Here is a 24,115-nt window from a genome sequence, read left to right on the forward strand (position 1 = left end):
ATATATATATATATATATATATCCATATATATATATATATATATATATATATATATATATATATACATATATATATCTTCTTCTTTCGGCTGCTCCCGTTAGGGGTCGCCACAGCGGATCATCCGAATGATCCGCATAGTGATTTGGCACATGTTTTACGCCGGATGCCCTTCCTGACGCAACCCTGATCGCCTCTTACGACACAGGGATATGGTACACCTATTTTAACCGGGGTATACACCGGCCCAGTATACTAGTACTCATTTCGCCGACCTCGGAAGGATAACAGGCTGAGTCAACCCCCTGGTGTAATAATTCAGTGGCCCAACGGGGCTTGAACCCAGGACCTTTTGGATCCCAAGCCGCTGCCCTAACCACTGCGCCAACACCAAGCTTTATATATATATATATATATATATATATATATATATATATATATATATATATATATATATATATATATATATATATATATATATATATATATATATATATATGTATGTATGTATGAAGCGCTAACCTCCGACGACCACCAAGAGAAGTGGAAGCCAAAACGACGAGAGTGAGTCCGAGTTCGACCTCGACCACCTGAAGAGAGCGGATGACGTCGACGAAGAAGTAGAGAACTTCGACGAAGAGGAAGCAGAGCAATCTAGCACGAAGAAGAGAGAGAGCGAGCCCCGCGTGCGGTCCGCCTTATATCGCGCGGGGCTCCGCCCCTTCGCTCCACCCCCTTTTCGGCTCCACCTCCCTTCGAGATCTTTCGAGAAGCTCCTCGAAAAGGGGTGTTCTCCCTCCCGACCGCCTCACTCCCCGTGTCCACCAATCGCGAGCGAGCTCTTCGCCGCTTCTCGTGCCAGCGTTGGCAGCGCAAAACGGCGGGAAAACTCGCGCGTTGCTGCAGGTCTTCCACGGTGCCTTCGTTCGACGTTTTCGGACGGTCCAAAATAACGATAGCGAAAGAAAAACGGCTATCTCAAAGGATCGCAGCCCGGTGAACACGGAAATTCCCTCAAAACAACGGTGGGGAAATCTAACTACACACATACTTATCGTCATAACTGATATAAGGACCCTTTATGGTGTATTGCGAATTTCCACAGCCGTAACGCTATGTGTGTGTGTGTGTGTGTGTGTGTGTGTGTGTGTGTGTGTGTGTGTGTGTGTGTGTGTGTGTGTGTGTGTGTGTGTGTGTGTGTGTGTGTGTGTGTGTGTGTGTGTGTGTGTGTGTGTGTGTGTGTGTGTGTGTGTGTATGTATATATATACACACAAAATATTAAGTTGAGGGTGGATCAATAATTTTGTCAATGCCATTTCGTTTTGTCTTCTGATTTAAATGGATATATTAAGTTCTGAATCAAAAACGAAGCTTCTGTAATATTAACACTGAAATAACGAATTGTTGGGACCAAATACTTTTGTCAATTTTAACTTATTTTTGGAGAAAATTCTGAGTTGTTTGCGAAAAGTGCAAGGGTGCCAATATTTTTGGCCACGACTGTATGTATGTGTCAGGCCACTTACTTGCTTATCTTATATAGAGTACAGGAGTGCACTATAATGTTGGGATGAAAAGAGAAATGAGTCCCGGCCTCATGAACTTGACTGTACTTTAAAATCAAATGAAAACCTTTCCCATTGTCCAGTTTCCTCCCTGGTGCTTGCGATGCTCGATGGTGCTCCATCCTCACCATTTCTCAGTTTTGGGTATTTGATTAAAGGTTTGCCTTATGTTGGCTTCATGGTTAGGGTGGTGGGCTTGGGATCCCTGGGTCCTGAGTTCAAATCCCGCTCAGCTGTTGAATTAATACCAGGTGGGGTTGACTCTGCCTATCATCCTTCTGAGGTTGGCAAAATGAGTGCCAGCATGCTGGTATACTGTGTCGGAGTGGAAACCCGTCCAGGATTGTGTCCACTAGCCAAGGACACTGCTGAGGTAGCACCAACGCTCTGCACAGAGTATGGTCCCAATGGATGTATTGGAGGTTTTCAAAGAAACAAGGACTCAGAACAATTGGCCATGAAAGATGGAGTGTTGTTAATTGGTATTGTCAGCATATTCAAGCAGAATTACGAATTCTGCATGCTTGTTGCATCATTGATGAGGTTAGGTTATAAAAGAGCACCCCATATATTTGGGAAAAAGATTAGAATTTTTAGGGTGCCAGTACACATTGGTCTGCTTTTTCGAGTGTTACCAATTAAAGCGATCATTGCAACTAGTGTCAAACGACGTTATATATTTTTTTGTTTCTTTTTTCAACTGGTGTTTTGGTGTGGAAGCATACCATCGACGATACTTGCGGATCACTCTGTTGTAGTAGAAAGCAGCATGACAGACAGCTCGGTGGTGCAGCGATGTCTTCTTGTCGGTGAATATAGTAATATAAAGGTTCATTTAAAACATTATACTGATGTCCGTCCACCAGGAAATGGAACAGACACAGCCATCCATGTCTTGAGATTTCTCCTGATCTATTGTAATTTTAACATGTGTGGGACAAAATTGGCACGTCTGTCTCGTGTTCTCCAACCTGCTCGAGCAGAATAGAACAGTTGCATACCACCAAGTGGAGGGATGATTCCTACGGTTCCATTGCACATGGATATTTGCATCTCTTTGATAGATTGCTACATTCTCTGGAGGACCATCACTGAAAATTGTCGACAAACAGTACAACCGACTGAGAACATTACCATGTGGACAGGTGTATACCAATATCTGTTCTTGCCTCAAAGCTGAGCATTTGCATGTAAAACTTTGTCTTCAATTTGAACTCCCTTCTTCTCGATAATAATAATCATAACAACAACAGCATCAACAACAGTTCTTTCATGCGGAAACGTCACAGTTTGTTCTGGAATGGATACATGATGATTTGGAGGATGCCATATTATAGGAGGAAAGTGTGAATGTAAATAAGTGTGGCTTAAATAGTTTTCAATCATCAATCTCAGAGACTCAAAGGTGTATACATACATGCATAGATACATACATTGGGAGCATGTGCCACAGCGCGACGCTGTGTCCACTTTCCACCGGTATTCCAGGGGCCTCTGTCTGGCCATACCCCAGGCAGATGCTTGGCCCATCCTAATATCCTAGGGATAGGACATTCCTGGCACCCACCCGAAGGGACTGCTTCAATTTCACCCAAGGAGACTGCCGTCTGGTGGAGGACACCTCAGCACCACCCCGACACACATCACAGTGTGTTTTGTGGAGTGAAGCGTTTTGTGGTGGCCGGAGTGCAAACAGGAGAAGACGACTGATAATTTGCATGTATGTTATTATAATTATATGTCATTGGATGCAGGTTGTTAACGCAGAAGGAACATGTAGCTGGAGAAGAAAAGAAGGGACGAAGAATCCACGTGTCATGCCCATCTGTCATGTGAACCCTATTAGTACAAGATTCATGTGCACAGTGTAGTCTACGTCGAAGATCTGCATCGAAGGCAGCTGTTAGTGCGGAGGAAGTAATTTTGGCAAATGGTTCCTTATGTTATGATTTAGCGATGGATAGATATCCAATTCTAATTTTGAGGAACATGATATGAGTGGTTTGATTCACAATTTGCATAATAAAGAAGAGAATCAACATATTCTGATATTTCAAACATTTATACCTTTGCAGAGCATGGCAATGAGTTGATGAATAATAGGATGTTGTGCATTAACGAGACAATGGATAAGTGCTGCATGTTTAAATGCCATATTAACACTTATGGAAGCATTGAGTAGAACAGCCTTCCTATTCTGCATTCTCAGTCTCACTTTGTGGGTTTCCCACACCCAGGGGCACAACAAAATTCTCCACCTTTTCCCCTTATGACTTCTATTCTTGATCATTAGTCAGAATTTTGCTTACGACCAAACATCTGTCTTTACCACTCACCTTTGAGTAATGGAGGAAGTGTTGTGCTGGATCTTGGTTTTGTCACATAAGCACAAAGCAGGTGGTTGATTAATCTCTCGTTTTCAGTTTCATTTATGTCAGAGAACATGTTTGTGTGTTTTTGGCAGTTTTTTGGACCTGATCTTTTCAAAACAAATCGACAGCACAACATATTGTTGTGGTTGACGAAATTCGCAAACCACCATTCAGGTCCCTTAGGTGAGATATCTCTGTAAGTATATGTGTAGTTAGGCCCAAACCCGTTGTTTCGAGGGAATAAATGTCATTCATTTGGGCTGCGACCCCTCTAGATAGCCGTTTTTCTTTTACTATCTTTATTTTGTACCAGCCGCCATTACTACCATCACAACCACCACCAACCACGTCTCAACAGCCATCACACAACAACCACCAACCGCAACGCCGCTTCACAACAACAGCCACGACCTTTACCGTCACAACTCGCCCTCGCAACCATCGCATCACCGTCATTCCCGCGCCGCTTGTGGGCACCGATACTGGACTCGTGCAGGGCGCGCACCGAGCAGCGGGTGCAGAAACACCAGCCTTTCCGAAGAAATCGGATCAAAAACGACTCACGCCCACTTCTGTTCCGTCCTATCAGCGAGCATGGGGCGATTTGGCCCCGCCTCCAGGTGCGTCGGAGTAATATCGCTATATGCAGATTCATGGATCAAAAAGCATTCACGCCCACTTTTCCTCTGTCCAATGGGGAGCCAGCCAGAGGTAAAGGGTCGAAGGTGAAAGAGCGAGGCCCCGGGGGCTATAAAGGGCCGCGTTCGCTCGCCGGCAGTTGAGTTGGGAGTTGGGAAGAGTCGGGGAGTTGAGTTGGGAAGAAAGTCAGTTAAGTTGAGTTGGGAAGAGTCAGTCAAGAGAAGAGTCGGAGAAAGCAGTTGGACGGAGCTGTGGAGAGTTGGAGAGGTGGCGGCGGCGAAGGCAGTCGAGGGGGCGCTCGTGTCAGAGTCGGGGAGCTGCGGAGAGGGGAGGCCGATAACGCGACCGAGGTCGCGGTGGAGACGCTCGTCGCGGGACCCGAACCAGCGAGATATCCTCATCCCCCCGAGCATCAACAACCCCCTCCTGTTTCCCCCCGCGCTGAGATAGTGCGAGAAGGGGGCCCCGTTCCCACCCCATTCCAGACACTGTCCGCGAGGCCCGCGGAGTCGGGGCGCCACCACCATTTTGCGGCTCATCACCAGACGGGTAGGCTCGACGCGGTCTCGGCCCCAGGCCCGTCTGCCCCCCCCCTCATCGTGGAGGGTGGTCCCTTTTTCTTTTGCTTTGAGTATATGTGTTGTCGGCGCCGTCTGTGAAGTAAAACTGTATAAGTGTTGCCGTGTGCTCGGTAGTCGGTGGTAGATCTGCATTGTGTTTTGCTTTTACATTTGCTTTTTGTGCATTATTGTGTGTTTCTTCTTCTTTTACATTTGCTTTTGGTGTATAATTGTATATGTGTGCTATCTGTGTGCCATCGCGAAATAAATGTGCTCTATGTTGAACTGTTTCTCCCATTTCGCTTCGTCTTTTCTCTAATTGAATCTCCATCTTACTTCACGTAAAGGGTTGGTCGTGGGCTAAAACGCCCGATAATTAATCTAACCGTCCAGGTTGACGATAGCACTGCTCGGTTATCCCGATAGTACGGAACGGGTCGCTTAAAGTGGCCCGTGTCCGAAGTCGACCTGCGGCGAGGTGCGATCGCCCGGTCTACCCTCCGTGTGGGTACTTAGGTAGGTCGAATTTGGCGAGTAACCCTATCCCACGCAGGGGGCCGATTGGCACGATCGTGGTGAGGCTGAAAGGCCCACCCGTGACTAGTTCCCGGCGTTAGTCCGAGAGGGTCACGACGGGATTGTCCGTCCGGTGGGCGACGTGCCGCGATTCGAGTTACGTGGCCGCTCGCACGCCGGCGGGCGCGAATCCACAACAATATGTTAGTTTTGCTTCCAAGAGCTGACATTTTGGCATTGCAGTGTATTGTGACCATCCGTATTAAACATTGTGGGTAGGCCAACTAAATGTTTGTGATTGGTTCGGTAGGCCTACAGTCGGCTGCCAGCTATTATAGGAAGCAGAAAATTGGAGTTGAAATTTGTTCATGATGAAATTTTGTTCAGCATGGTCATAACAGCAATCGATTATTGCCAGAGCATTACCCATTACACAAAAAACATGGATGGAATGATTAATTTACATTGTGGGGTTCCAAACCTCAATCCTTGCTGCTGGCTCATTGGCAAAGACTGTTTTGAGAGCAGCACGTGCAAATTTGTGCTCCTGCACACCAACTGTTGGATGTAGTATTTCTATGATGTCAGAGAGGCCCAGATTATGGTGGTGAGGAGATGACATCATGGTTTGGTGTGAACTCCCTTATAGCCATGTAGGCAGAGCGAGACTGTTGGAGATAGGAGAAGCTTTCAGCAGTGGAGAAGATCAGGGTCGCATCCCTTGGCGAATGCCTAACATTTGCTCCGGTGAAGGGTCTACATCCCAAACAGTTTGCTTCCCATGGCAGTTTGCATACCATTGTCAACTTTAAGGTGATAACCCCATCTTAAATAAAATAGTTTAAGTTCGTTAATGTGCCGTCTCTCTTCTGCATTCTGCAAATGCATCCAGTGTAAATGTGACGATTGAAGAAGCCTATCGCTCATCAATCCTTGTGAATTAGTCACAGTGAGCAGGTCATCTGGACCATTGGGGCAGCAACATGCAATTCCTTCAGGATAATAAATTTGACCTCTGAACATTTAGCTTTCATATTGAAGATTCCTATTCCTCATGACATTATCTCAACAATATTAGATCACGGTGGTGATTGGCTGAATTATGTTGCCATGGCAACCACCTTGGTAACTTGGCTTGGGTCCACGATATTTCACAAACCGTTGATTATTTAGCTTCCATATGACGCATATCTATTTCTCATACCACCCTAAAGGTGGAGGACCTGGAGTATCAGCTCCTTGTTTTTTTCAATTCTCCTGCTCTTTTGTCATTATCGCAATTCTTTGATGTTATTTGTTGGTAGTTTGTCATGAGAACATTACCTTGAACTATAACTGCGATCCCAACATTAACATCACCTAATCAGAAGGCAAATGCTGTTGTTCTCTTTACTTGCATCTGCATTGTCGACTGGGGGCAACATCAAAACAACACGCTCATGGATTCCTTGCCTTTCTGTGTATTTACAAAAACAAATCCTCCATAAATCGAAATAAAGAGGAGTAGGCACCACTGTTTCAACGTTCCACTCTGTGATGTGTTTGAAGCATAACATGAATTCTGTTTCATACTGTGGAGGTCCACGTCGAAGATACTGATGCATTTTCAGCCTGATGGAGGTATGCGCTCTACCGAGTGCCGTTCTCGTTATTTATGTTACTATGAGTCCATCATGCTGCTATTTTGAGTGTACTTCTCTTTTTTTCTATGTTGAAAGCTACAGGCACGGACTGAATAGTCCTCATCGAGGCCAAGCCTTAAATAAAAGAACTGCATTTATAGAAAAGTAAGCAAAGAGAGAATACACTAAGAGTTTTTGCGAAAGTAAAAAAATATAAAAACAACATCATGGCCCTACATGTCCCTGGTGCAGGCAGCACACCACGATTCCTCGTTATAAGAATATTATTATCATTCTTATTATTTTTAATAATAATCATCATAATAGTAATAGTCTTAAGTTACATGCCGTTGAGCTGTGTTATGACCGTAGACGTCCGAGGAGGATAGAAAGGCAATCATGATGGACAGCTTGCTCGTTATAACACTGTAATTAATAACAACAATAATAATAATAGTAATAACAATAAATCGCATGCTGTTGAGTGTACACGAGGTGACCCTAGATGTCCCAGGCGGATAGAAAGGCAATCATGATGGACAGCTTGCTCGTTATTTCGCTGTCTGAGCGTGGTTCGAGCCTCTCTGGCTCCGCATTGAGCGAACAGATGGCCAGGGTTTAGACGGTGTCAGGGTTTTAACCCGCAACTCGCACATCATCAGTGTGCTGCTCCTCCACAATCTTCCATCATCAGGATTTTCATTAGATTTAGAGATATGTGCGTCAGTGCTGAATTACAGCTTGCTTTTAATCGATACTTCACTTGTCGTGGCACAACATTAGGGTTACAGAAGAAAAATGATGAGTGGACATAAATTGGTGAGGTTATGTGTACGCGTTCTGTATGGGCCCTTAAGCACACGCTCAGTGTGTGATCCGTGACGACCTTCTCGTCTTACATGAGACGCTCCCATCAAACTGTCTCTGATCTCGTTCCACACGAGACGCTTCAATCAGACTGTCTCTGATCTCGTGCGACACGACGCTCCCATCCAAACTGTTTCTGATGTTGTCCTACACGAGATGCTTTCAAAACCGACCAGAGAAGAGACCCAGCTCGGAAGGTAGTTGTCGTAATGACTTCTGTAGAAGACTGAAGATTACGAAAGACAAAGCGATGAAGTGCAAGGTTCATCTGTTTGGAACGCAGATGGATGAGGGACACACAAGTAGACCCGTTAACGTCCTGACGGGTCTATACATGACATCGAGTGTGATGAGGTTGTGTGGCAGCATGTCCGAATTATGTTAATCATTCAACGGTCCTTCCACGAAGACTCGACGGTGAACTCGTACACTCGGGTCCGCATGAAAAATTTCACACCGTTCCTTTTGAGAATTCCTTTGTGAAGGAGTCCATTAGAGTCTGCATTCTGGATGGTTGTTTGGAAACTCTATGATGTCCTGCTTTAAGACCAGAAAGTTTGCCATACAAAGAGCATATCATAAAGCAGAAGTGCTATGGCGCTTTAGGAATCATATTTTTTTTGGTACGAGAGTGTCGGACAATGAAGTGAAGAAGACACCGGTATTGACTGACCACAGGGACATATAATACAGAAACTCGAATTATCGTTCACAGAATGATCATTTACAAATGTCGAACATTTACTTGTGTGTCAATGCGTCTGTCCGGGCCATAACATTTTTACCATTTGAACTTTTGTCATTAAATTTTTGACAAATCTTCACCATGAGAATATGGAGAAGTAAAGTTAATAATTTGGTCCAAAGGTCAAGGTTGCATAAAATCGTCAATGTCCGTCCGATTGACTTGGAATTTTTAGGATTTGCAGATTGGGTTCACTGAATTGGTTCACCAAACAAAAGCTCGAAGCCATGTTTTTTTTTAAAGATGAAAAGGTGAAGGTTGCGTAAAATCGCCAAATTTTATTTGATTGACTTGAAATTTTAACAGGGTTTGCATATTGGGTCACTGAATTGGTTCACCAATAAAACGCGAGAAGCTGATTGTTTTGAGGTCAAGCGATTAAAAGTCATGGTCACAAAATCGTCAATTTCCATTTTATTGACTTGAAATTTTAACAGGGTTTGCATATTGGGTCACTGAATTGGTTCACCAATAAAACGCGAGAAGCTGATTGTTTTGAGGTCAAGCGATTAAAGGTCATGGTCACAAAATCGTCAATTTCCATTTGATTGACTTGAAATTTTAACAGGGTCTGCACATTGGGTCACCCAGACGAGAGTTTCGGCAGGGGCTGCTTGCAGCCTATGCTGATCTCTGTAAAGCGTTCGATTCAGTGTATCGGGATGCCCTCTGGAGGATTCTAGGTCTTCGTGGGGTGCCACCAAAACTGATCGATGTGATGTCTGAACTCTACTCTGGTACTGAGAGTGCTGTGAGATGTGGTGGTACCAACTCTGACTTATTTCCAGTTGTTACTGGAGTTCGTCTGAGGTGTGTCCTGGCCCCCACACTTTTCAGCACTTGAATGGACTGGATTCTAGGGAGGATGTCGGAGAGATCAAGCTGCGGTGCATCGATTGGGAATATGAAGATCTCTGACCTTGACTTCGCAGACGACGCAGTCATCTTTGCAGAGACTTTAGATATCCTTTTGGGGGCCCTCGAGGTGCTGAATGAGGGGGTGGAGCTGCTGGGATTACGGGTTTCCTGGGTCAAAACTAAGATCCAGGCTTTCAATGACATCTTGGATGCCGCTGTCCTGTCTGTGCCTGTTTGTGGTGAGGATGTTGAGGTCGTGGAGAGATTCACTTACCTTGGCAGTGATATTCATGTTTCTGCCGGCTGTGAGTCAGAGGTCAATAGACGTCTGGGTCAGGCCTGGGGAGTCATGGATTCACTGGATCATGGGGTGTGGCACTGCCGGTACCTGTGTGGGAGGACGAAAGTCCGAGTCTTCAGGTCTTTGGTGCTTCCAGTCTTGCTCTATGGATGCGAAACTTGGACTTTGACCAAGGATCTGAGACGGAGACTTAATTCCTTTGGTACCAGGTCTCTTCGGAGAATCCTTGGCTATCGCTGGTCGGACTTTGTGTGCAACGAGCGGTTTCTGAGAGAGAAACAGATGAGATTTGTTACCTGCATAGTCCGTGAGCGTCAGCTGCGGCTGTATGGACATGTGGCTCGTTTTCCTGACGCTGATCCTGCTCACCAGATTCTCTCAGCGAGAGAGTCTCGTGAGTAGAGGAGGCCAATGGGCCGACCACGTGCCTCGTGGTTGCAGCAGGTTGATCAGCATCTCAAGGGGTCTGACATGGGCCTGCCATCTGCCTGGGGGATGGCCAGACGGAGGCCCCTGGAGTACCGGAGGAAAGTGGACGCAGCGACGCGCTGTTCTGGCGCATGCTCCCATACCTGACCTGACCTGACCTGAGGGCAAAAGTATCTGCACTGCAAATCAAATTGCTTGTTATCGGTGTCCTCAAGTCATATTTTATAATGAATATGTAAAGCAGTGGAGTCCAGCTCTTGGGGCAAGATACACTTTAAAGGAATGTCACTTCTGGGATACTTAACGATTGACTTTTAACGAAAACGCTAAAAATTGTGCACAAATACATCTAAGTATAGCAAACATCTCAGCGACACGAATGGATCATGCAATGCAAAACAAAAAAAATATATAACCGCATCGCACCATTCAAGTGATGCTACATCTGGCGCTCTATTTCCGTTTATCTCCCACCACCCCTCGCTGTATCATAGCATTATCGTGCTTGCTTTTTTCTGTTACAAAATGATTTCACTGTTAAATATGGCCTCAAAACGCCCAGCTAATGTTGATGTTGCATCTGAAAGCAAAGTGTCTCATAAAAGTACAACACTGGAGCAAAAATGAAGTTGATATGGCGCTTTAATTCAGGTGATCGGGCCGTTGATATTGCACGTGATATGAAACTTGCTCCGACCACGGTGAGAACGATTTTTAAACTTGCGGACAAAATTTGAGCTAGGGGCCAATATGTGATACCTTTAACTGCAACTATGGTGACATGTAGTAGAAGCAGTGTGATGGAGCGAATGGAGAGACTGTTGTCTGTGTGGATTGAGGACCAAAACGAGCGGAATATGTCCCTGAGCCAGCTGGTTATAATGGAAAAGGTGAAAAGTTTGTTTGAAAAATTAAAACAACAAGAAGGCAACAGTTCGATGGTGGAGAATTTTAGAGCGAGCCGTGGTTGGTTCGAGTGTTTTAAGCATCGTAGAACCCTGCACGGTGTCAAGATTACTGGTGAGACTGCGAGTGCTGACAAGCAGGCAGCGGATGAGTTCTCCACCAACCTGCAGGCGACAACAGAACGCTGCAATTACCCCACATAGCTTGTTTTCGACGTAGATGAAACGGGGCTTTTCTGGAAGCGGATGCCATCCCGCACCTTTATTGCAAGTGAAGAAAAAAGTGCGTCCGGATTTAAGGTTGCCAAAGATCACCTGATACTCTTGCTTGGAGGCAATATGGAAGGAGATTTTACAAGAGAGCTCTACAATAATAAGATGACCAGAAAACTTTCTCTCGACTCATTCTTCAAGAGAAAACAGCCTGAACTTACACCAGACTCTGAGGGTGACACGGATATCCCCACTACCTCTCCCTTACCCGAGCATCCCCTACCAAGCCCACCGATACCACATCGGAGCAAAGGCATTCAGTGGCATCAACCCGACTGACATTAGCTTCGAGATAAGACAAGTGAGTGTTAAATTAACTTTGTTTTTGTTCATTTATTTACGACCTGTGGAATGTTTTTCAGATGCAGTATGTATTATTTTAGGATCTATATACTGTATATTAATCCACATTATGCTATCGCCGATGCGAATGGAAGTCATAATTACAATTATAATGTCAACAGAACACATCCTCCCCATTAATACATGAAGTCGATGAGAAATTTGACCCTGCTTAATATCGTTTCACTTAACATCGTTTTATTCTGAAACGCCTCTACAACGCTAAGTGAGGTATACCTGTACTAGGGTGGTTTACAATATAATGGTATAAGTAAAAGTTTTCCAAATTTTACCAGATCGCATTTTGCCTTGTTCCTATTGACATTTTGAACATCTGTACCAAAAATTGAGCCAAGAGGACACCAGTAAAGGGTGGCACACTTTTTCACAATTTTTATTGCTCAACCTAAGCTCTATGGACAGTTGCGGAACTTGCTGAGTAATTGCTAACATCATGTCCCAAGCTCTTTGCTGTCACTATGAAGGATGCTGCAGCCTGACAATTGGATAGACCCTCTCTGTCCCATGTTGTTGTCAATGAAGCAACAAGTACTTCAGATGAGCCTCGCTTCTTTAATCCTGCATGTGAGATATGGCTGGGCTTGGCAGGCGTTGCCCTGTAAGCGAACTCTTCGTCTGAACCATCTTCAGAGGCTGTTGATGAATCTTGTCCAACTTCTTCCCTCAATCGAGATAGCGTGTGAGTACCTCGGATACACTTCTGTTTTGTCATTGTTTCTGCACTGTGCTCAGCTCTTGCGTTTCTCTCAGCTTCTCTTGCCCTCTTTCTCTTATCCTTCCCTTTCTGAACCTTGTCTACACATCCAAAAGAGCATGACATCCGGTCTTCTCTTTGGCGCCTTAGAAATTCTTTGTCTTCTTCGGGGATCTTCAGGTCGAATATGTTTGCTGCAGCAATACCGAAGAGGTCCTGAAGATCCCCTCGCCAAGTTTCACGACGTAAAAGAGCTCCATCCGTCTCTCTGTTTTTCTCTTTTATTAGTTTCTTGTCCTCCGCATACAGCTTCTTGATCTTTTTTCTAAGATTGGCATCCGTCATTGTCGGTAAACTGGCTCTCTCCCATATCTTCTTTACTTCATCCATTGTTGCTGTTGTGGCCTTTGATAATGCCTTCCCCTCTTCAATATGATAGAGGAGGTGGAGTAGCACTTGCTCCTTTGAGGGAAGGCGAGCTCCTAAAATGGAAGGTAGAGGGGGCTTCTCGAGAAAGTTACATTTCTTTCTTGATGCCATTATTCCTGAAAATAGAAAAAACGTCAACATTGTGAAAAAGTGTGCCACCCCTAAATGTGCAACAATTGACTCCATTTTTAGTACAGATGCTTACAATGCCAATTGGAACAAGACAAAAAGCGATCTGGCAAAATTTTGTGAAAATAAATTTTGTGAAACACCCTAACCTGTACTTACGTAATATTGAAGGAGGGTCTATGTTATTAAATTGATCGCCAGATTGGTCAATATTATATATTAGGAATCACAAGTTAACTATAAGGAAAAATTCAATACATGAGGGAAATCGGCATGGTATTAACAAAAGCATAATGCAGAATGGCTGGAAGAATGGCTAGACCAACAGCAATTATGAAATCAATTCACAGAATTAGGAATTGCACCATGTATTGTAATTGTATCGCTCTAACTGATTAGTCGCTGGTACTGGCCTAACTGTAATTTAAGTAAAATGCCTCCATATTTTGTGGAAAGACAAACAAAAGATAAACCAGAATCATGCCTCGTACAGAAGGCATGAGAGGAATGAATGTTAACAATGTCAGAGTGTAAGAATTCTATTGTTGAAAATCGTGAAATGATACAAGGAGCATTAAAATATTCCATATTTTATTTGTTTTCTGATTAATTGGACAGGTGCGTGATTTTTGATGAAGTGGTACTTCTTGTACATTTACTTAAGTAAGTTGAGGTACTTTTAACACTGACTTGGACTTGACCATCTTTCCTCAGTACGGAAGTGCGAGGTTTAATAGCTGAAAATAAATAAGTAAATAAATTAATAAACTGTGCAAAATCGAATCGCTGCAGATTTAGTACTTGCTCCGCAGGGACAGTCCGCCTGTCCTCTTATTCGGTTTGAATGTTGTACTTGTATCTCCGACAAATTAGAGCACATTGAAAATGAAAGAATAAGAAGAAGCTAACTTTCATAACTATTATACAGATGATGGAATATTTTTCTTGATTAAAAGGGATCTTTGGAGGATGGCGGACAAAAATTGTTGATTTTTGTTGGACATATTTGTTAGCATATTACTTTTCAATCATGCTACTACAACATTGCCCTCACTTAAGGCACCTTCACTGATTGCCTCATGCTTTGAGAGGAAATTACCCTCTCTTTAATGGTACAAACTGAAGAGGCCTTTCTAGAATTGTGCAAATTGGAACCCGAATAAATACCGCTGCCCTTTCTACCTGCAAATAGCGAATGAGATAATTGTTTTTGAGTATACATACAACTGAGATTTCTTTGTATTTTAGCATGCCATTTAGGTGTAAAAACAAACAAAAACAAACAAACAAACAAAAACAAACAAACAAACGAAAAAAAAAAAACAGAAAGGTAAATTTTGATAGAACATGTAATGTACGTTAGATGCTTCTAAAAGAACCTTTGTCAGCCTTATTGAAATACATGAGCCCACTACATTTTATTGATTAAATGAATTAATAATCAGTGTTTAACCTTGATTTTGTTTGTTTCAGAGTGTTGAGAGCAGTTGAACCATGCAGTATACAATTTTGTCGAATGAAGCTTTGGAAGAACTTCCACTGAAAGAATGGACGATGGGGAGAACCCAGATTTTGGTGATTGGGCATTCAACACGTGATCATGGCATGACCCCTTCCTGAGGAGATAAGATGAGCATATTAGAGAAAAAAATAAGAGAAAAACCCATTGAAGAGAAAGTTGGACAAGTCAAACCCTGGCAAGGCAAACACTTAACGTCACCGTTGCATGGTGCCTGCCTGGGGGAACGACCCTGACCACACTTGCAAATTGCCGCTCTGCAGATACATCGTGAACTTGCCGTGGTCGCGCAATGCACAACGAAGGCCCTGAAGGTCCATACGGTGAGTCATCTGCAACGTGTGTTCAATGGTACGGTGGGGCTCATGGAGCAATCGAGGCTGCCTCCAATGTGCATAGCTCGCTATGGCGAATCAAACCTGATTACATGAACTGCTGCTAAGAGGCCACAAACTTTGCTGTGGCTGGGATCTCTGGGTTCACATCTCGAATACTCTTTATCTCCTTCAACCCAGTGTCATCTGCAACCCAGTGTCAGGCTCAAGCTCTTACCTGCCAAGATCTACCTTCTCTGCAGCTCAAGGAGCGCTTAGACTGCTTCCCGTTGGGTGCTGCTATATCTACACCCTGACCCGCTTATCTTATGGCATCGGGTAGCATGTCTTTTCGATTTGTGACACCTGCTGATGAACAGGCCATTAATTAAATGGAGACACACTCACTAACCTGACTGGGACACTATTGAAATGGCCGTTGTCCAGCATTCTTCTCCGATGAGTGCTCGCTTCCATTATTGATCGAACTTGTGTAAGGGATATCTTTTCTCCTTTAGGAATGGGTTATGGTGATCATGTGTAATATAATTATTCTAATTTTCCTGAGAGGAAAAAGAGGGTTGTGCAAGAAAAAGAATTATATTCATGTATTCTCAATTATATTCAATTGTTGAATTGTTGCTGGTACTTTATAAGTTTAATTTTTGTACTATAGTGGAATTTGCTCAGGAATGTTTCCCATTTCCTGACAGTCTTTCGACCTACATATTGATAAAAGGAATGTCTTAGTTTGAAAAAGGTCTTGTTCGCTGCATCGAAACAGGCTGTCCTGGTTGTAAACACTGAAAACTTTTGCCATGAGTGTGTTATTCTTTCCTTCCCACCCAAAGTGGCCACATTGCAGTTCTGAGTTATATCGCTTCGTGCCTATCAGCTCATCCCATAGTTGAATTGCCAAATGTCTCACCCTCTCATTTTTTGAACTAGTAGATACCTGTCTACGACGGGTATGGGGTACAGGACGGATCACAATACTCGGTTATGGTAGTTTCTTTGGATGTTTTGCGCCGCATTCAACAGCTCAGTTCATATTGGTGGCATGTCTCGTTGCCCATGGTAGTGTTTGAGACCGGTTGCTTTAGATTGGTGGCCTTGACACATAGTGCCGGATGAGTAACACGAACGATTTGACATATTCATCGCTTCTATATTACCTCCATCTACAGATGAACAACATGGCAGGATAAAAGTCGTAAATGCTGAGTTGAATAAACATCCTGAACTCATGGACTTAGTTAAGTAAAGCACGTCGTCTGGGACCCGATCATCACTGCCAGCAGTTCTAAAGTGGCAGTTCTAGTTATTAGCTTATCTGGAATTGAATTCCAGATAAGGTATTGTCATCGTGCACCGTCCGTCTGTCTGTCCATCTACTATTTTGACTTCAGCCAAACTGCTGGGCGGATCCGGCTGAAATTTGGCAGCAACGTTCCGCTTCTGATTCATAATGGGGATTGCAAAGCTCATTCCAGTCACATGACTTTAAGTATGTCAAAATGGCTGACTGAGTAAATTACTTCAAAAATCTTCTTCTCCAGACCCACCAGTCATAATGCTACCAAATTTGGTTCGGCCAATGTAGGGATGTTAAATTAAGGAAGTCATGCTGATCACATGACCAGAAGTGTGTCAAAATGGCCTACTTGGTCATTTTTGGGAAAATCACGTAAATTCCTTCAAAAATATTTTTCTCCAGACCCACCAGTCAAAATGTGACCAAATTTGTAGCATAACATTAAGACAGGGTCCTGATGTTAAATTGTAGAGGCCATGCCGATCACGTGGCTGGAAGTGTGTCAAAATGGCAGTCGCGTAAATTCCTTCAAAAATCTTCTTCTCCAGACCCACCACTCAGAATGCTTCCAAATTTGGGTTTCAACATTATGCCAGGGTAGGGATGTTAAATTGCAGAGCTCATGCTGATAATGCGACCAGAAGTGTGTCAAAATGGCAGTCACATAAATTCCTTCAAAAATAGGACCGTGCATCCTGAAAATCATCTGGATCAGGATCAACAGTCACTCAAACCCCCCACAGATTCCCTTAGACAATAATGTTTATCTCACCTGGAATGTAGTTCTGGGAACTAATGGGATGGCGCGTCATCCGTTTGTCCACAAATACAAGGAACTTCTTCTCTGAAACGACAAATAGGATTTTAATGAAACTTTACCAGAATCTTCATCACCCTGTATGTACCAAAGTTTGTTCATGGCATAACCAAAAAAAAAATCTGTTTTACAGGGGTTACTTTCTTCTCAGAAACTACACATGCAATTCCGATGAAACTTGACCACAACCTTCACCACCCGTGATGTACCAAAATTTGTTCACACCATCAAAAACATTGGGGTTTAAGGCGGTTTACGGGGGGGGGGGGTTGCCCCCAAAGTATGTAACCCATGATGTACCAAAGTTTACCCATACTACATAAAAAATAGACCACATTAATGAGTGCTGATTTTGATTTGGTCGATAAACTTTGGGACATCGCAGGTGATGAAGGTTGTGGTCAAGTTTCATCAAAACTGTATGTATTTTCGGAGAAGAGAGCAAATACCTATTTTGGGTGGTCAAACTCACTCCCTTCACCCTACCGTGTACTCCTTTAATGAGTGCAGACAGAACATTGCTTTTCCTCAGCAACCATTTGTCTGATTGCCACAGATTTTCAGGATAGGAGCGACCTCCCATGGAGAATATTGTTACGGCCAGGGGTTCAAGGTTCGCCACAAGGGGAAGCACTCAAGTTTCTCCTGAACACCCGGCCCTGTGGCCACTGACCACAGATAACTCCACAATCCAACGGGCTGTAGTTCTTACACAGCCGAAGTCGCTTGACTTAGACTGTCGGCCTAGCAGGGTTATGCTTCTTTGTTTCCGCAATACCTTTCTATTGGCATGGCAACCTATCTTGAGGCCAAACTCTCAGTGCCACACCTGTGATCTTCTGCCGAGTAGAACAGATAAGTGCAGCACTGGCTAACAGAGCAAATCAGGTGGAGTACAACTTCCTGTCTAACTATACTTGTACACTGTCAGACCAACAAAGGAAAAGACAACCAAGACAGATTGGAAATAACAACAAATATTTATTTATTTCCACACACAAGCAATCATTTAAAAAAATGAGTATTTATAAGCAAGAAAGAAAAAGGCACATAAAGAGCAAATTTAACAGTAACACATATTCTTGTACAATCTCATTTATCCAAAGGACACAATGCCATCATTCAAACAGGGGAAAAGAAGAAGACAACAAGAAAACTTGGGAAGAAAAGAAAAGTAAAGTATGGAGAAAAGAAAAGTAGGGCCTTTTATGTTTTTTCCTCTCCTCACACAACCTGACGGGGCTGCGCAGGCCCAAATATACTAGAGAGTGGTGAAGATGGGCAGTGGCGATGGGACACTCAGACATGTCTCTGAGGTGCCTAGATCCAGTAGGTGAGACCTCCCCAGCATCCCAGATATGCCAGCTGCAAGCAACTCTGTTCTGCTGGGCTATCGTGTCCAGCAGCTCCCCCCGAACCAAACTTTGTTATGAGCTTTCCACGCTGCCCTCCTCTGCATTATGGGCTTTCTGTTCCTCACAGAACAAGCTTTTAGGACAAGGACAAGCTCTTTGGCAACTCTGTCCCATACACTTGTACTTCTGCTCTCTCCTCCTTTATATATCTCTTTCCCGTCTTGTACTTTGTACTCTTCCTTCTTCCTCTTCGTCCCACTCTCCACTCCGAGCTTTCTCTCGCAAGGACGATGACCAGCTCCGAGCTCTTTTCTTCTCACAGGGTCTCGTCATTTTCCATCTCCTCTCGTGTGCTTCTGCCCTCTTCCCCTTTATATGTTTTTTTTTTTTTTCATCTCGGCTCATGCGAGCCTCTTCCTCATTGGTGCGCATCCGATGGGGGTGGATCCACAATGCAGCCGCCGCCCCTCCCTTCACGCACAAGCATTCATTCATTTGGACAGTCGTCACTGTACCCGCCTGCGGGATGTGCTGCACAGCACTCCGCACGGGAAATGCGCCGCATCTCGTGCCACGAACATGCATGTGAGAATGGAAATAGTCCCATGCGGTGAAGGTTATCCGATTGACATGAAGGATTAACGACCACAGACAGATCGAACATGCCCAATTAAGCAATGCGCGAATGGAGTGAAAATGGAGAGGCACACCGCTGGACCAAGGGATGACCAAACAGCTGTAAGGCTGAAGGTAAGACCGATGGGGTGAAGGAGGGATTGTCGAAAGAAGCAGAGGGGGTGGGGGTAACAGACCAATGGGATGAAGGAGGGAGGATTGAAAGGAGCAGGTGTATGGGGGAAGGGAAGACATCACACCAGGAAAATGTAAACTAATCTACCATTAAGTGTGTATGTCCAGACCGAGACATATTTACCAATTGAGCTTTTGTCATCAAATCTTCAACAAACCTTTATTATGTGATTGTGGAGAACACAAATAAATAAAATGTACAATTTTTTTTAAACTCGTTTTCATCAAGTTTAGTTCGAGTACAAAGCAGATTTGCATTTTCTGATGCTTTCTAATTGAATTTAGGATGATTCAACTATGTTAATAATAAATGTCACTCGCCTTGGACGGTGTAGCTTGGGTTTGAATCCCGACCCAGCTATAAACTGTCATTCCAGTGTTTCATCAACAGGGTGATTCATCAATGTGTGTACCGTCCCTCGGATGGACGTTAAACGGTACTCTCATTTTCCGGAATTAGTTGGTGGACATTAAAGATCCCATGGTGTCCTACACTAAGAGTATGCGAGCCATTACTGTGCTGCACCATCAAAAAATTATAAATTCCTGTCGCTTTCAGGCGAGTGTTTGTTTTGCAGTGGCGAGCTGTCCAGGATTGTAACCCAGAGCCAATAAAGGCAGCGTTATGGGCAAAACGGCACGAGGAGGATAAACCAGCAATAATAAATGTGATCTTTATAAAAAAAATAATTGTGAATATTAAATATAAATGTGTAGGTTTATGGTATTAAATAGACAGAGCTTCTGTAACTGCATGTATACATCAGTATTCTAATATGAGGATGTTAAATTATTATGACTGTATGTTTACATCAATATTCGAATATGAGGATGTCAAATGCATACAACTGTATGTACACACCACAATTCTAATATGAGGATGTTATATGAGTATTACTGTATGTACACACCACAATTCTAATATGAGGATGCTAAATGAATATTACTGTATGTATATATCAGTATTCGAATATGAGGATGTCAAATGCATATAACAGCATGCATACACCGGAATTCTAATATGAGGATGTTTAATAATTAATTATTGCTGCACGTATACACCAAAAATCTAATATAATAATAAAATGACCATTTTTACAGCCATTTTCCCTGCTGTGCAGGGGTTTGGCTTTTTCTTGAGGCAATGTTTTATGGCCGGATGCCCATCCTGACGCCAACCCTGGTCGCCTCTTACGACACACAGGGATATGGTACACCTATTCTAACCGGGGCATACACCGGGACCAGTACACTGGCACTCATTTCGCCGACCTCGGAAGGATGACAGGCTGAGTCAACCCCCTGGTGTTAATTCAGCAGCCAACCGGGCTTGAACTCAGGACCCTGGGATCCCAAGCCGCCACCCTAACCACTAAGCCAACACCAGGCTTACCAAAAATCTAATATGAGGATGTTAAAGGATTATTACTGTATGTATACACCAGAAATCTAATACGAGGATGTTAAATTATTATTACGATATGTAAACACCAGAATTCTAATACGAGGATGTTAAATTATTATTACTATATGTAAACACCAGAATTCTAATACGAGGATGTTAAATTATTATGACTGTATGTAAACACCAGAATTCTAATATGAGTATGCTAAATGATGATTACTGTATGTAAACACCAGAATTCATATATTACGATGTTAAATGATGATTACTGCATGTAAACACCAGAAATCTAATATGAGGATGTGAAATTATTATTACTGTATGAAAACACCAGAATTGTAATATGAGGATGTGAAATGATGATTACTGTATGTACACACCAGAATTCTAATATGAGGATGTGAAATTATTATTACTGTATGTAAACACCAGAAATCTAATATGAGGATGTGAAAATATTATGACTGTATGTTTACATCAATATTCTAATATGAGGATGTGAAATGATGATTACTGTATGTAAACACCAGAATTCTAATATGAGGATGTTAAATGATGATTACTGTATGTAAACACCAGAAATCTAATATGAGGATGTGAAGTGATTATTACTGTATGTACACACCAGAATTCTAAGACGAGGATGTGAAATTATTATTACTGTATTTAAACACCAGAATTCTAATATGAGGATGTTAAATGATGATTACTGGATGTGCACACCAGAATTCTAATATGAGGATGTTAAATGATGATTACTGTATGTAAACACAAGAATTGTAATATGAGGATGTGAAATTATTATTACTGTATGTACACACCAGAATTATAATATGAGGATGTTAAATGATGATTACTGTATGTAAACACCAGAAATCTAATATGAGGATGTGAAGTGATTATTACTGTATGTACACACCAGAATTCTAAGACGAGGATGTGAAATTATTATTACTGTATTTAAACACCAGAATTCTAATATGAGGATGTTAAATGATGATTACTGGATGTGCACACCAGAATTCTAATATGAGGATGTCAAATGATGATTACTGTATGTAAACACAAGAATTCTAATATGAGGATGTGAAATTATTATTACTGTATGTACACACCAGAATTCTAATATGAGGATGTTAAATGATGATTACTGGATGTGCACACCAGAATTCTAATATGAGGATGTTAAACGATGATTACTGTATGCAAACACCAGAATTCTAATATGAGGATGTGAAATTATTATTACTGTATGTACACACCAGAATTCTAATATGAGGATGTTAAATGATGATTACTGGATGTGCACACCAGAATTCTAATATGAGGATGTGAAGTGATTATTACTGTATGTAAACACCAGAATTCTAATATGAGGATGTTAAATAATGATTGCTGTATGTACACACCAGAATTCTAATATGAGGATGTGAAATTATTATCACTGTATGTAAACACCAGAATTCTAATATGAGGATGTTAAATGATTACTGTATGTAAACACAAGAATTCTAATATGAGGATGTCAAACGATGATTACTGAATGTAAACACCAGAATTCTAATATGAGGATGTGAAATTATTATTACTGTATGTACACACCAGAATTCTAATATGAGGATGTTAAATGATGACTACTGGATGTGCACACCAGAATTCTAATATGAGGATGTTAAATGATGATGACTGTATGTAAACACCAGAATTCTAATATGAGGATGTGAAGTGATTATTACTGTATGTAAACACCAGAATTCTAATATGAGGATGTTATTTGAGTATTACTGTATGTACACACCAGAATTCTAATATGAGGATGTGAAATTATTATTACTGTATGTAAACACCAGAATTTTAATATGAGGATGTTAAATGATGATTACTGTATGTAAACACCAGAATTCTAATATGAGGATGTTAAATGATGATTACTGAATATAAACACCAGAAATCTAATATGAGGATGTGAAGTGATTATTACTGTATGTAAACACCAGAATTCTAATATGAGGATGTTAAATTATTATTACTGCATGTAAACACCAGAATTCTAATATGAGGATGTTAAATGATGATTACTGGATGTGCACACCAGAATTATAATATGAGGATGTTAAATGATGATTACTGTATGTTAACACCAGAATTCTAATATGAGGATGTTAAATGATGATTACTGTATGTACACACCAGAATTCTAATATGAGGATGTTAAACGATGATTACTGTATGTAAACACCAGAATTCTAATATGAGGATGTTAAATGATGATTACTGTATGTAAACACCAGAATTCTAATATGAGGATGTTATTTGAGTATTACTGTATGTACACACCAGAATTCTAATATGAGGATGTTAAATTATTATCACTGTATGTAAACACCAGAATTCTAATATGAGGATGTTAAATGATGATTACTGTATGTAAACACCAGAATTCTAATATGAGGATGTTATATGAGTATTACTGCATGTACACACCAGAATTCTAATATGAGGATGTTAAATTATTATCACTGTATGTAAACACCAGAATTCTAATATGAGGATGTTAAATGATGATTACTGTATGTAAACACCAGAATTCTAATATGAGGATGTGAAATTATTATTACTGTATGTAAACACCAGAATTTTAATATGAGGATGTTAAATGATGATTACTGTATGTAAACACCAGAATTCTAATATGAGGATGTTTAATGATGATTACTGAATATAAACACCAGAATTCTAATATGAGGATGTTAAACGATGATTACTGTATGTAAACACCAGAATTCTAATATGAGGATGTTAAATTATTATCACTGTATGTAAACACCAGAATTCTAATATGAGGATGTTAAATGATGATTACTGTATGTAAACACCAGAATTCTAATATGAGGATGTGAAGTGATTATTACTGTATGTAAACACCAGAATTCTAATATGAGGATGTTAAATAATGATTGCTGTATGTACACACCAGAATTCTAATATGAGGATGTGAAATTATTATTACTGTATGTAAACACCAGAATTTTAATATGAGGATGTTAAATGATGATTACTGTATGTAAACACCAGAATTCTAATATGAGGATGTTAAATGATGATTACTGAATATAAACACCAGAATTCTAATATGAGGATGTTAAACGATGATTACTGAATGTAAACACCAGAATTCTAATATGAGGATGTGAAATTATTATGACTGTATGTACACACCAGAATTCTAATATGAGGATGTTAAATGATGACTACTGGATGTGCACACCAGAATTCTAATATGAGGATGTTAAATGATGATTACTGTATGTAAA

General features: G+C 41.8%; 1 long non-coding RNA gene across 3 annotated transcripts in view; it reads right to left on the reverse strand.

The window, feature by feature from the left end:
- The window catches only part of LOC147030275 (uncharacterized), a 156,416-nt gene extending 139,155 nt beyond the window's left edge, over positions 1 to 17,261 (reverse strand). For all 3 annotated transcript variants that reach the window (XR_015056288.1, XR_015056287.1, XR_015056286.1), the window contains exon 1: positions 17,187 to 17,261. This is a non-coding gene — a long non-coding RNA (uncharacterized LOC147030275). The remainder of the gene's footprint in view (positions 1 to 17,186) is intronic.
- Positions 17,262 to 24,115: the final 6,854 nt, after the last annotated feature.

The sequence above is a fragment of the Eptatretus burgeri genome, chromosome 3 (assembly GCF_056783735.1).
Source record: "Eptatretus burgeri isolate ZD-2024b chromosome 3, Ebu_testis_v1, whole genome shotgun sequence".
Lineage (NCBI taxonomy): Eukaryota > Metazoa > Chordata > Myxini > Myxiniformes > Myxinidae > Eptatretus > Eptatretus burgeri.